Source organism: Phocoena sinus, chromosome 2 (assembly GCF_008692025.1).
Source record: "Phocoena sinus isolate mPhoSin1 chromosome 2, mPhoSin1.pri, whole genome shotgun sequence".
Lineage (NCBI taxonomy): Eukaryota > Metazoa > Chordata > Mammalia > Artiodactyla > Phocoenidae > Phocoena > Phocoena sinus.
Window position 1 is genome coordinate 89,213,761 of NC_045764.1, and position 15,210 is coordinate 89,228,970.

General features: G+C 44.4%; 1 protein-coding gene across 3 annotated transcripts in view; it reads right to left on the bottom strand.

Annotated features, from left to right (window-relative positions):
* SQOR (sulfide quinone oxidoreductase) overlaps positions 1–15,210 on the bottom strand; it is a 46,296-nt gene extending 31,086 nt beyond the window's left edge. For all 3 annotated transcript variants that reach the window (XM_032623343.1, XM_032623345.1, XM_032623344.1), the window contains exon 1: positions 15,059–15,210. The gene's annotated coding sequence lies outside the window, so the exon portion shown is untranslated. The remainder of the gene's footprint in view (positions 1–15,058) is intronic.

A 15,210-nucleotide genomic window follows, 5' to 3' on the forward strand; every position in this document is an offset into this window, starting at 1 on the left:
AAAGTTAGAGCACCTGCCTAAGGTCACCTCACTGATTAAAGAGCAGAGTTTAATTCAAACTTACTCCTCAATTGAGTTCTCACAGTGTTAGACCTAAGAGATAATTCAGGGAAAATGCCTATCAGCTGAATTTTATTTAATTCAAATGTAAAGTAACTTATGCCCCAGGGAGTGAGTTGGGAGGGAATATATGATACTAAATTTTAGCTTACTAAACAAATTGGAAGAAAAAAATTTTAAGTTTTTTGGGGGATGAGTGAGGTAGAATAATAGTATTGATGTAAGTTTTTATGGGCCCTTAAATTTTTTAAATACTGGGATTCTTGCAGTTTAAATGATTTGGAATTTGCTCAAAAATATTACAGGAGGTGAGTAGGTAGGAGTGTAGATGACATCAGATTGGCCATGAGTTGATAATAATTTTTTTAATTGAAGTATAGTTGATTTACAATGTTTCAGGTGTACAGCAAAGTGATTCCATTTTATATATATGTATATTCTTTTTCAGATTCTTTTCCATTATAGGTTATTACAAGATACTGAATATAGTTCCCTGTGCTATACAGTAGGTCCTGGTTGTTTATCTATTTTATATATAGTAGTCTGTATCTGTTGCCAAATACAAATTTATCCAAATTCCAAATTTATCCCTGCCCCCCCTTTCCCCTTTGGTAACCATAAGTTTGGTTTCTACGTCTGTGAGTCTACTTCTGTTTTGTAATTGTAAATAAGTTCATTTGTATCATTTTTTTAGATTCCACATATAAGTGATATCATATGTTATGTGTCTTTCTCTGTCTGACCTACTTCACTTAGTATGATAATCTCTAGGTCCATCCACATTGCTGCAAATGGCATTATTTCAGAGTTGATAATAATCTGAAGCCAATTGATGGACATATATATGGGCATTCCTTGTGGTAATCTGTGAATTTTTGTATATGCTGGAAAGTCTCCTCAATAAAAAATTAAAATGAACGAATGAATGAAACAGCAAAAAGCAGAAATCAAAAAACAGTGTGTCAGGGTGGACATTACCTTTGCTCTTTAGTCACTGAAATGTTAAGGTCTAAGTATATTTCAAGTAATAGCAAGACAACAGATATACAAGTCGTAGCAACACAATTACAATACTTCCCTCCCAAGTGCCTAGAGCTTTACAATTCACAGGACCCATACCTGAGTCTACACTGGAGGTATCGATACCACTTTACAAATGGGAAAACTGAGGCTCAGAGGGCCGAGGTGATCTTCCAAAGGTCACCTGAATCTTCAGCAGGGTCAGAGCTACAGTGAGTCCTTTCCGTAAACAGCAACTTTTTCTGAATGCCCTTTGGAGCAGCAGTGCAGGCATTAGCGGGAGCCTGCAATTCAGAGGTGGAGAGCTCCCAGTCTGGACCTTCTCCCAGCTCCGAATCTCAAGATGACCTCTTTGCTGGGGCTCCACATGCCATCCCCCAGAAGGGCAGCCCTCCAGGCAGGGGCAGATCCAGGTTTTATGGGCATTGAAGCCTATACACGTTGGAGACCCAAAATTACAAATACAAAATTAGATAGTTAATATTAATTTGGAATGAGAAAACAAATCCAAATAAATGTCTGGATCCTTGGTGAGTCAAGACTCTTCTGAGATCTCTTTTAGGCAGTTTACCAGAAACATAAGCATAATGCTTTCTGGTTATAACCTGGCTACCCCTCTGCTCCTGGAACTCCCAGCACCCACAGAGCCCTGTGCAAGAGAGAGGCCCAAAAGCTTAAACTTCATTTGCTTCTGGGTAAATCCACCTCTAGTGCCTACTGCACTCCTCTAGGGCACTCTGCCCACCCACCCCTCTGGGACTCACTGAACTGGCCTGGTCCCGCCCTCTACCAGTTCTCTGCAAAAGCCCCTCCCACCCCTTGCCAGCATACCATGGCTACTTTGGACAATGTGAAGCTACATCCTGACCCCTATTGTAAAACTGGCTCATCACTGTACCATCTCAGACTCCGATGTGCCAGGCACTGTGCTAGGCACTAGAGGTAGATATATCATCCCCATTTTACCAGCTGAAAAAAGTGAGGCTCCAGGAGACTGGTTACATCAAGGCCACACAGCCAAAAAAGGACAAAACCAGGATTAAACCAGAGGGGATGGAAAGGAGAGAGGGAGAGAACCAAAGCAAACATCATCACTTTCCCTATTATACAAAGGGCACTCCTGGAAATTGGCTCACACAATTATGGAGGCTAAGCCCCGAGATCTGCAGTCAGCAAGCTGGAGATCCAGGAGAGCCAATGGTGGAGTTTCAGTCCAAAGGAACAGCGGGCTCAAGACCCAGGTAAAGCTGATGTTTCAGTTCAAGTACCAAAGCAGGAGGAAACCAATGTCCCAGGTCGAGGCAGGCAGACAGGAAGGGTTCTCTCTTCCTCGTGGGAGGGTCAGCCTTTTTGCTCTATTCCGACCTTCAGCTGATAGGATGACACTCCCCACACTGAGGAGGACAATCTTCTTTCCCCAGTCTACTGATCCCTCCAGAAACACCCTTATAGACACACCCAGAATAATGTTTAACCAAACATCTGGGCACCCTGTGGCCCAGTCAAGTTGACACATGATATTGGCCATCACACCCTCTGACTTAAACTATAAAAGGGCAGGTCCAAATATGGAAAAAATCTCAGGAAGGAAATTGTCACTGTGACTGGATTGCCGGGAAAATACCAAACGTTGCCCCCCAAATGCTATGGTACCTTAATGCGATCTCATCTCAATCTGAAGTACATGCAAGTATGTAGGCATATTTGTGGCACTTATCAATGGCATTGAATAAGACACTTCATGAAACCTTCCTGGAGATATTTTGAATCCTACTGTATTAATCATGTTTTTAATTTCTGTATTTTATGATGGTTTGACATTTGGGGGCTTTGTTAATCCTAAAGAGACTGCCCCTCTCAGGGCTAACCAACTCCTAAAGACAGTACACAACTCAGTCTAGGAGCACACCTTTGATAAGTAAAGCCAACAAACCCAGAGTCCATACCCGAACCACTTCCTCTGTCTGGCTTTTACATTCCAGAAGGCAACATTCTCCTGCCCTAATCATCCCAGGACCAGACATCAGACAACTAGGGCCGTCCCTATACGCCAGAGCCCACTAAAATTATTCAAAGTAGCCAATCCCAAACCTGGTCCGCCTGTTCCCCCTGCCTCATGAAAACCACATTACAGGGTTTCCTTAATTGTTCTACCTCCTGACCAAGCTGCATGCTTCCCCATGTGGCCCTGGTACATGGTGTACCAGGCCTCCCATTCCTAGGGAACTCAGAGTCAAAACTTTGTCCTTCATGGCGGTCATCGCCTGATGTGCTGGTTTCACCATGCCTCATTGAAAACAAATCCCAGGTACATTTTAATACACTACATTAAAGTGCATTCACTACTGTCCAGTCAGATGGAAGATTTTACGTGTTTAACAAATTTTGCTCTACTCCTTCTCCTTACAAACTCGCTGAACTGTCAGGTGGCATTTAAAAAGCAATTTAATTACATATTACTGTTGAATGCTATAATTATGTGAGTGAGTGAGCCAAGTTTTGCAACTAAATAACATAGCTACGGTATGATTTTTTAATGCAATAATTACTCCTGAAGAATACAGCACCGGGCGGTCCTCTCTTTTGTCCCACTCTATTAATGTACTGAAACGGGATATCTTCTCCAACAAGGAAAGTTTTCCCATATATTTTAGCCATTTATCCTTGATAAAAGAGAGGTGTCATCAGCCAGAAGTGCTCAAAAAACATCACCTAAGCTATATTTTTATTTACAGATTTATTTCCTACACAAAAGGTATGCAGATTAAATTACATTTAGCTATGCTAAACGTGCAATCATATCTTTATGGAAAGAGTTACATGAAATCTGCATGGCCACAATTCTGCTGTATCTAAGAATGTTTCTACAAGTATTCGTTGAGTACCTACTACATACAAGGACCTGTGCAGATGGACAGAAATTTCCCCACCCAGTCCTGGTCCCATTCCCAGTCTATTAGCTTTAGATGCTAATGGAAGAACAGCAGAGCTTGCCAGTTACTGATAAGGTAGGCCAATAATAAGGTGAGCCAAATTTCAGGGCAAAGGTGTTTGGTTGGTTTTGGCCGCACTGTGTGGCCTGCAGGATCTTAGTTCCCCAAGCAGGGATCAAACCCAGGCCCCCTGTAGTGGAAGCGTGGAGTCCTAACCATTGGACCACTACAGGATTCCCCAAGGGAAAGTTTTTTTTAACATTAGAATGTCTAATTTAAATATTGGAAGGTTAAAGGTAGTGAGATGTGTGTACATCTTTCCCTTTCTAGCTTGAGTAGGGATGTGTCCTAGTGCTTTGTGTTTTCCTCTACACTCAATAGAGTGTTTCTGAATTAATTAAGTACTACCTTCATTCACTGTGTACACATCTGACATACAAAGGTACTGAAGAAATCCAGCCATCTGCTAATTCATTCTATGCTCTAAATGTTTGTGCCCTCCCAAAATTCATACGTTGAAATCCTAACTCCCAAAGGTTATGGTATTAGTAGGTGAGGCGTTTGGGGGTGATGAGGTTATGAGGGTGGAACCCTCATGAATGGGATTAGTGCCTTATAAAAGAAGGTCCGGGGAGATCCCTCACCCCTTCTACTATGTGAGGACACAGGGAAAAGACATTGGCCCTGACTCAACTATGCTGGCACCTTGATCTTGGACTTTCCAGACTCTAGAACTGTTAGAAATAAATTTCTGTTGTTTATAAGCCACCCAGTCTGTGGTACAGTAGTCCCTCCTTACTCACAGTTTTGCTTTCTGTGGTTTCAATTATCCACAGTGAACGTCAGTCCAAAAATATTAAATGAAATTAAAATTTTAATTTCAGAAATAAAAAATTCGTAAGTTCAAAACTGCATGCCATTCTGAGTGGTGTGATGAAATCTCACGCCATCCCACTCCACCCCACCTGGGACATCAATCGTCACTCTGTCCAGAGTAAGCTGCCCCTTAGTCACTTAGTGGCCACCTCGGTTATCAGATCAACTGTATTTCAGTGCTGTGTTCAAGTCACCCTTGTTTCACTTAATGAAGGCCCCAAAGCACAAGAGTAGCAATGCTGGCAATTTGGATTTGCCAAAGAGAAGATGTAAAATGCTCCCTTTAATTGAAAAGGTGAAAGACCTCGACTTAAGAAAATAAAAGAAATCATATACTGAGTTTGCTAAGGTCTATGGTAGGAATGAATCTTCTATCCATGAAATTATGAAGAAGGAAAAAGAAATTCGTGTTAGTATTGATGTTGCACCTCATACTGCCAAAGTTACAGCCCCGGTGTGATAAGTGCTTAGTTAGGATGGAAAAGGCATTAACTTCATACAGCAAGATATTTTGAAGACCACATTCACATAACTGTCATTATAGTACATTGTTATAATTGCCCTATTTTATTGTTGTTGTTGTTAGTCTCTTACTGTACCTAATTTATAAATTAAACATTATCACAGGTATGCACATAGAGGAAAAAACATAGTATATACAGGATTCGGTACTATGCATGGTTTCAGGCATCCACTGGGGCGGGGAGAGGGGGATGGGTCTTGGGATGTATTCCCCCACCGATAACAGGGGGCTACTGTATTTGTTATAGCTGCCCAAACAGACTAAGACAATTACTGAGATCCTCTCCTTCATTACGCCAGGAGCTGTGCTGGGAAAAAAAACCAGTGAACGTGTCACATCAGGTCCTTGTACTGATGGAACTTACATTCTAGTGGAATGGAGCACACATTAGCCCCTCACCCCCGGCTATTATTCCCTTCTGAAATGCCCCTTCCTGTCTCCTCATCTTAGCCGTGGCCCAAAGTGCAGTCCAAGTCCCAGCTTCTCTAGTCCCTCCAGCCCAGGTTGGTTCTACAAGTCATGGTACCTGTCTTGCCCTTCTTGGAACTTTCTTGTGGTCACTGTTATTTGTTGGCATTTTGATGCATATGTTTTCTCAGAGAGATTGAAACCTCTTGATGGTTGGAGACTCTGGTTCTAACTCTGGTCCCATCTATCCCCACAACACTTACCGAGTATCTGGGCCCTTCTTGTCAACCCTGGGGTCCAAACAGTTGGTGGCAACAGGCAGAAAACCTCTGCAGCCTACCAGGAGTGCAGCACTCTCTAGCCACCTCCTCAGGGACAGTTGCCAGAAAATGAGGCACCTGTATTTTCCACCACCTACATCATCTCTGGATTAGGGGAAGGAAAGTTGGCGCTGGCTTCCAAAAATCTGGGTTTATATCCCGTATCTTAGATTTAACTAGCAGAAGCAAAGTACAATGTAATCAGTATGAGCTAAACACCTTAGGTGTTTTGAGGAGAGAAGAAATAATGAAAACTTGGTGAAACAGAATCTGAGCAGCAGGTAAAAGATCGGCAGCATTTGGACAAGTGGAGATGCTATGGGAGGGAACAGCATAGGTAAATGAATCAAAGAGTAGGCTACTGCCCTCCAGACCTCTCTCCAGCCTTCTCTGCCCTCTCCAAACCCTGGGAGCTGACCTGCGAGGTGCGCATCAGCTGGCCTCCCTGGTCCTCTGGCTTCCAGTTGGATTCAGCCAGTGGGAGGCACCAGGAGATCGGAGGATGCGAAAAGAATGAAATTCGGATATTTATTCCCCAGACCCCTCCCAGCCAAGCCTCAGCTGAGCAATGCTGAATTCCTCCAGCTGAAGGCCTTGGTTCCTATGGGGTGGCCTTCCCCTCAGCTACCGCCCTGACTCAGGGTTCTAGTAATCACTCCCTCTACTTGCTTCTTCAGGCCCCAAATCAATACCATTGCTTCACCACTCTTGTTGGTTCCCTTCAACCCTGCCCACATCTTTGTAAATAGTTGTTTCATTAAACCCTTAACAGCACTGTTTGAGTGTGCCAAGTGTTTCACAAGACCCTGACTAATAAGCTGGGAAGGCCAACCAGATATGACTGATATTGAGAGGAGTAGGTAATAAAGAAACATCATAGCCCGATTATAAAGGGCCATGCCAGGGAACTGAGGCTTTATATATCAAAGTTTTCAGAACAGAGGGGAAAGCTTTGAGAAAATCAATCTAGTGTCCAGGAGAAAATTAAGTCAAAAGAGAGACAAAACCAATTCTGGACATCAGTTAGGAGACTAGTGGTCCAGGTATAAGGATAAGGGCCTGATTCAGTGCTAGCAATAGAAATACAAATAAAGGGCTTCCCTGGTGGCGCAGTGGTTGAGAGTCCGCTTGCCGATGCAGGGGACACGGGTTCATGCCCCTGTCTGGGAAGATCCCACATGCCGCGGAGCGGCTGCGCCCGTGAGCCATGGCCACTGAGCCTGCGCGTCCAGAGCCTGGGCTCCGCAACGGGAGAGGCCACAACAGTGAGAGGCCCGCGTACCGCAAAAAAAAAAAGAAAAGAAAAGAAATACAAATAAAGATTCAGATAAGACAGAGGTAAGGGAAAGAGAATGACTGGATGAGAGGTAAGAAGGGCCCCTGTGGGGACGGAGCCAAAGTTGAATCTAGGCAGCTGAAGAGAGAGGCATTGTGTGGACAGAAACAGGAAAGTCTAGGCAAGGGCCGGTCTGGGCTAGTTTGGGACAAGTTAGGGATTTGGGAGATAGAATCCCAAATGCTAGAATGAGCATGGCATAACTGTGGACAAGGAGAAGAGAGCCTAAGCTGGTGCCAACTGGGAAGACAGAGAAATACAACTGTATAGGCATATTAAGTAAAATTTGGGGTTGGAAGCTTAATCCTAGACAATTCATAATCTCGTCTAGGGGTCACAAAGTAGCAACCTGCAGGCCCAATGCAGACCAGAGCTGTGTTCTGTTTGACTCACAAATTCTGCTTAAATTTTGAATTAGTGCCAACATTAAAATTTTTGGATATCTTACCCTTGAGATTCCAGATTATTGGCTTCTCTGACAACATCTGAACCCACCTTCTCACATGTCAACTCTCGGCTGGAGCTGAGCCATCACTGCCCATCTAGGCCCTGCACGAGGTTCCAGCTCTCACCCAGCCCCACGTGGCCTACGATACTCCTTTGTTACTGCTCAGCCCTAGCTGCACATGAGCTGTGGTCCCTGCTAAAGGCAGTGAGAGCCCTTGGAAGTTCTTAAGGAAACTGCAAAAGACCCCCTGGGGGGGAGTCGAAAGGATGACTTAGAGCAATTCGGTTGAGTTCAGCATTCTTGAGTGTTTACTATGTCCCAGGCACTGTGCTAAGCACTGCAGAACCTGGGATGAATAAGAAGAGTCTATTGTCCCAGGGAAGACCAGGAATATGAAGGTCCATTAAATGGCTGATTCAGAAATTCAGGCACCAGCAAGGGCTTCGAATAGACATGAGAACAGAGATGAAGGTGTGAATGCAAAACAGATGTTGAAGGAATTTTTGTGACAAATTAGCCATAGGGGATAAAGAAGGAAGGATGTGAACCGGGACCTTGTTCAGGTGGCTATACTGGAGAGACAGTGTAAGTAACAGTACTGGACGACTCAGAGTGCCGTGAAGATCCAAAGCAGCGTGATAGAGAAGGAAACCACGCCCCTTGAGGGCCCTGAGAACGAAGGAGCCGAAGGAGCTGAGCCGGAGAAGGGATTAGGCAGGTGGCGCCCTTCCTCTCAGCTCACCTCCCCATTGAATTCAGGAACTGGATTACTATTTTGTTAACAAATAAAGAAAATGGGGCAATCTTCGTTTAGGCCTGCAGGGCCATGTTGGAACTCTACCTCTAGAGCTGTTACAATGCCAAATATTTGTTTAAACATGAAGCTGTGAAGGTAGTGCTCTAGTAGTGGACCAAGAGAAAATTGTCCAGGCAACAGAAACAATCCTGGACAGCTCCCTGATGATTCAGGGTTTAGAGTCACATTGGGTTTTTTAGTTCCCTAACTCTTTAGGGGGAAACTGTAGGAATTTTCTTTAAAGAATTACTGATTAAGAGTTACTAATGAGGGGGCTTCCCTGGTGGCGCAGTGGTTGAGAGTCTGCCTGCCGATGCAGGGGACACGGGTTCGTGCCCCGGTCTGGGAAGATCCCACATGCCGCGGAGCGGCTGGGCCCGTGAGCCATGGTCGCTGAGCCTGCACGTCCGGAGCCTGTGCTCCGCAACGGGAGAGGCCACAACAGTGAGAGGCCCACGTACAGAAAAAAAAAAAGAGTTACTAATGAGGACATGGCAATGAAACAGTGGCTCCCTTTGCTACTGAGAAATTTCCTACAAGTTTCCCTAGCCCATGTTCATTTTACAATCAGAGAGCTTTGCAATAGGGGGGGGGACTGACAATTTCACCAAACCATACATTTGCTAAGCAGAAAATAAAAATCCTATTTACAGAAAGAGAATTCTCTCACATTACGACTCCAGGAAAAAAAAATAAGACAGTCAATTGGATTATTTCAAATGAAGTTAAAGGTTTTGTCTGAATTATATGGGGGGAAGTGCCTTGTTTCTCTGCTTGTTTTAGCCAGTGGGAGCTTGACCACTCATGTTCTAGTGTATAAATCATCACAATTTAGCTCCCCTTCAACCCCACCATTCACAGTTGGCCTCTAGTCAAGTATACTGAAGGTTTCAATGTTTGCATATGCCTCTGTGTGTCCATCCCGAGACTGTACAGCAAGACACACGGGACAGGGAGGCCTAATGTGGAATTAATTTGCTTCCAGTCACACAGCAGGGATCCACCTTTGCCTTGATCTCCTGAACCCATTCAACGATCACAATAAAATTACTCATCAGCCTCTGGAGTGCTGGAATGCCCACCCAGAGTTTCACATACAAGAAGTCTCTGAGGAGTGGAGTTTCATTATAAACAGGGACTGGCCCATTTGTCAGGCATATTGTTCCATGGAATCCAGCGTGTGAGGTCTTAACACAATGAGAAGAGACTCTTTAATTACACGTTACACATGTGTTGTTTGAACGTGATTGAAGAGATGCCAAGTTCAATACTTTAATGGTTAGGATGGAATGAGGGGGTAGACACAGTAACAGGTGTGCCAGGTTCCCTAAGCTAGTGTCTTTCCTATGTCTAAATAAATGACACAGTTTCCCATTCCTGCAAAAGCCTTGTCTGAGGACGTGTCAGGAGTTAGGAGACCCAAGTCTACATTCCAGGTAGTGCCAGGTAGGGCTTGTCCTTAACTGTTCTGGGTCATGTTTTCTTCATCAGTGGAATAAAGGATTGGACTGGGTAGTTTCAAAGGTCCCTTCCTTTTTTAAACTCTGTGATCCTCTAAACGAGGGGAAAAGGGAAACAGAGGTTCACAAGCAGATACTCAAATGTGAATACTTGTCCTACTAACTCCATAAATTGACTGGAGCTCTAAACTACTGCAGCAAAGAATGACAATGGTTTGTAACCAAGCCTTGAACATAATCAGAATGGAAACCATATCTCCCTTTCTCTTCCCCCGAGTCTGACACCAGCACCATTGCTGACCATGATTCACTGGGCAGTTGTACTGTGCACTATCCCAGACACAACAAAAACATCAGAAAAAATTACTGAAGGTTTTCTACGTGACAGGCATTACACTGTGAACTTCTCATAATTTCTCACAACAACCCGAGAGGTTGGTATTATTATCCCTGTTTATAAGTGAGGAAACAGACATTGTGGAGCCACGGGCAAGTCGCAACCGCTTTGAGTCCTCTTCCACAAGCGTAAAATAAGTGGATGTGTCCAGTTGACTTTAAAGGTCCCTCCTACTCTATGACTCAAAACGAGCTTGGATTTGATTACCTAGACCTTGAAAGGCTCACGATTATCGTGCAAACCCAGTTGGCCAGAAAATAGGATGGCCCGTCACCCACTTAAAGCACCACGCACATGCTCACAGAAATACAAAACCACGTTTACTCAACGCAGCACCTCCTTGGGATGTTCTCACAATCTATACTGTAAACAAGGTGATTGTTAAAACACACCATTTTCCTATGAAGACACCATGGGCTGCCTTACAGCAAACTGCCAAGGGAAAAAGAAAGTATCATAGACTGAAATCACCACAGGCCCCAATATCGAGGCCTCCCCCTTCCAGAAGTCAGGGATTGGTCCCAGGGTAAAGACACAGATATTCCCTCTCCATTACTGTAGATTGGGCTACAGCTGCAAGTCAGGGATTGGTCCCAGGATAAAGACACAGATATTTCCTCTCCATTACTGTAGATTGGGCTAGAGCTGCTGGTTCCCAGCTACACAGAATGAAAGCTCCCTGAGGGCTGGGCTAGGGTCAGATTTGTAAATTCGTTATGACTGGAAAGGAATTACCCCATGGTACTTAAGGATGATCACCAACACCATCATCCCATCACCCACCATGCATTTATAAAAGCATCTGCTCTGTACATGGCTCAGCAGCTAGGCTGGTCATTTGCTTAAGACTGTTTTTCCTAACAGGACCATGAAGGTGAAGAAGGCCTTAATGACCTCAGACAGGATCCAAGGGACAATACAGAGTGTCTGTAGAAAGAGAGCATAAGATATTCTTGGGTAGGTAAACGAGAGGGGTCCTAAAAGAAAGTGATGGACCTGCTGGGATCACGACTTAGAATAGAGTGCCAAGTTATATTAACTTGTTAGAGCTGCCATTAAAAAAAAAGAGAGAGAGAGAGAGAGAGAACCCACAGCTAAACAACAGAAATTAATTTTCTCACAGTTCTAGAGGCTGGAAGTTCAAGAGCAAGGTCTCTTGGGGCCCTATGTAATTGCAGCAGTATAATATTTTGATATATTAACCAACTCTTTTCACCTTGAGATTCCCAGTTACCCTGGGAGTCAACCCCACTCATGCAACCAGACATGTGGCACCCACTGCCTCAAGGAGGGTTCACCCTATGGAACTGCAGAACCAAAAGGTCAGATGCTTAGCTTTTGTTTTCAAAAGGCAAGGTCCAGGTTGAATTAGTCTGCCTGATTAACATCAGGCTATCCTACAGCAAAAATTGAACCAGAAATATCAGCGGCTTGACACAAGAAAACTTATCTGGGTTGAGCCTTCCTCCTCCATCTTTTGGCAACATCATTTGGAACACATGGCCTTGAAGGTCAGTGCAACAAAGGAAGAAAGAGAATAAAGAGCTCACATTCAATGTAAAATTCCTCAGCCTGTATATTATTCTGCTCAGGCTGCCATAACAAAATACCACAGACTGGGTGGCTCAAACAACAGAAATTGATTTCTCACAGTTCTAGAGGCTACAAGTCCAAAATCAAGGTGTCAGCATGTTTGGTTTCTCATGAGGCCTCTCTCCTAGGCTTGGACCTTCTCATGCCCTCAAATGGTCTTGTCTCTGCACACCCCTGGTGTCTTTTCCTCTTCTTATAAGGACACTAGTCATAATGGATTAGGGCCCCACGCTTATGATCTCATTTATCGTTAATTACCTTTTTAAAGGCCCTCTCTCCAAATAGTAAGATCCTAAGGTACGAGGATTAGGGCTTCAACATATGAATTTTTGAGGGGACACAATTCAGTTCATAACACCAGCATTTGCCCTCTTCAAAGTTACAGGAGTAGACAGACCCAGCGTGCTCTAAATTTACTGTTCTTTACAAAGTTCTCTCCCCACCTCTCTGCCCCAACTTAGCAATTTTACAAAGTAAGCCACAGGGTTCACTAGCTGGATCTACTTTTCTTCTTCCTATTACCATCCACATTTATTGGATTACATAGACTTTTTTTTTTCCCCTGCATGATTATTTATTTATTTATTTATTTATTTTTCAGAATTTATTTTCCTTCTTTATTTTTTTTAAATTTTTTAAACATCTTTATTGGGGTATAATTGCTTTACAATGGTGTGTTAGTTTCTGCTTTATAACAAAGTGAATCAGTTATACATATACATATGTTCCCATATCTCTTCCCTCTTGCGTCTCCCTCCCTCCCACTCTCCCTATCCCACCCCTCCAGGCTGTCACAAAGCACCGAGCTAATATCCCTGTGCCATGCGGCTGCTTCCCACTAGCTATCTACCTTACTACGTTTGTTAGTGTGTATATGTCCAGGATTACATAGACTTTTAAGGCTGGGAATTAAGAAGCAACTAGTTGGCTTTAGGTCTAGTCTAGGCAGCTTGTAGCAACTTTCACCTTCTGCTCCTTTTTATCAAATCTTCAAGGGTCATAGAGGAGTTATGTAATGGGTGACAGAGCAGGGAAACGTGAAAAGAGGAAAGAGAAATGTGCATCTGTGTCCAGAAATGCCTCATCATGGGTCTGTCTCCATTCCCTATAAGACAATTTCCTGCGTTACATCACATCAGATTAACAGGCCTAGACACAGGCAAGATGGAGGAGAAACTGTTCTGCAAAGGAGTTCTAGTTTCCTATCAACACTCAATTTCATTTTCTCTGGCAAAACACCAGCCACACAGACCCACACGCCCAGACCCATAGGCCCTGATTGACATTTCAAGCCCTCCAGCTCCAGCTGTGTTTCTACATTGTTCAGCCAGTAGGAAAAAGCAGCTCGAATTTTAAGCAGAGTCATTTTGCAAACCACCAGCTGTCTCCTGGATAAATTCTGGGTTTTTTAGATGTAGTTACAAGCAACCCTCTCCAATGCACTTATTCATTCAAACAATATTTATTGACTACATTCCACGTACCAGGACTGGGGACATAATGGTGATTGCCACAAGCTTGGGGTCTAGTGAGGGAGAGAAGTTCTAATAAATGGTACCTATTTCACCCCTCTGTGCCAGGTGCAATACTGGATACCTTAAATACTTGGGAAGGTACAATTATTTCCACAGTACAATGAAGAAGCCAAGGTGAAAAGAAGTCCAAAAGACAAGCTCGTGCTGCTGGTCAGTGGAAGTGTCAAGACCAGAAGCCATGTGACCTGACTTCCTGAACTTGGGTGGAAGATAAAAATTTATATCTTTATTTTCACTAATCTCTAACTGAACTTTAGCACTTTCTTCATATATTTATACAAGAAACCCCAGCAATACTAGTAGTACCTATGACTATGTCACCAATAGAAATCACAGATATTTTCTTACATTACAAGCATTGCCCAAATCCTGAAACATTATTTGTGTTCATTACTATTTCAAAATTATGATAGCTCTTAGATCCACTGCTAGATCATGTTACTTAATGCATTCATTTTTCTAAAGGCACATATACTACTGCATAAATTCTTTTAATATGTTGACAAGTGTTTTGAAATAGGTTTCCTTTATAATTCTATGCCTTTTATTTTACACCTTCAAAAGTACTGCACCAAGAAGTGGCCCTTAGGCTTCCCAGAAATGCCAAAGTGGCAATTGGCAGAAAAATGGGTCAGAACCCTACATTACAGCAATGGGCAGCCCAGGCAAATCCAGAGGCTCTGCTCACTGTGTCTTTGAGTAAGAAGCTAGGTCGGGATTCTTTTATAACTAAAAGAGAGAAGCGAAGAGGAAAGGAAAGGACCCCAATTCCACGAGAGGACCCTTTCTACCCTTTCCACCAGTTCCTGCTCAGCACGTGCCCTAAATGCTCTCCTCTGCTGGTTCCAGCCGCAGCTGAAGCTGACTCCTTGAGCGCCCCTCTGTGCCTCGAGCTGTGTGGATAAATGTGCCCCACTGTGGGCAAGCAGACGTCACTTACTACCCCCGGGGGCTGAGCACCCCTCGCGCCCTGGGAACCATGCTGAGTGTCAACAAGCAGAAGGTGCCAGAAATTCCCACACACTAAGATACCAAGAAATTCCCATACACAAGACGACGGATACTTCGGGTTTTTAACCGCCCCTCGCAGGTCAGCCTCTCCGCGACCCCGAGGCCCGACACTACCGGAAGTAGTCCCAAGACCCGGGTTCCAGTAAGGTCAGCACTAGCTGTAGATGCCGGGGGTGGGGAAGAAAAGTGTGAAGAGGGATGTAACCCGACACACAGGCGCCGCGCAGTCCCAGCTGCTGGGACAGAGTTGGGTTAACAGTCGGCCTTATGGGTGATCTCTGTCCCCGCCCGGTCCTCCTCCCCTGGCCAAGTGCCCGATATAGGCCGCAGGATGCCTCTTACCCAGGGGTGCGCAGAGCCTCCGGCCACAGCGTTGGTGCAGCAGAAGCAGCCGCTCCCTGCGAGGGCTCTCGCCTCTGCTGGGGCCCGCCCGGCCGTGGGCGGAAGCTGGAGGCGGGGAGAGCGAGCCCACCCCCACCCCAGGAAAGTTCCGG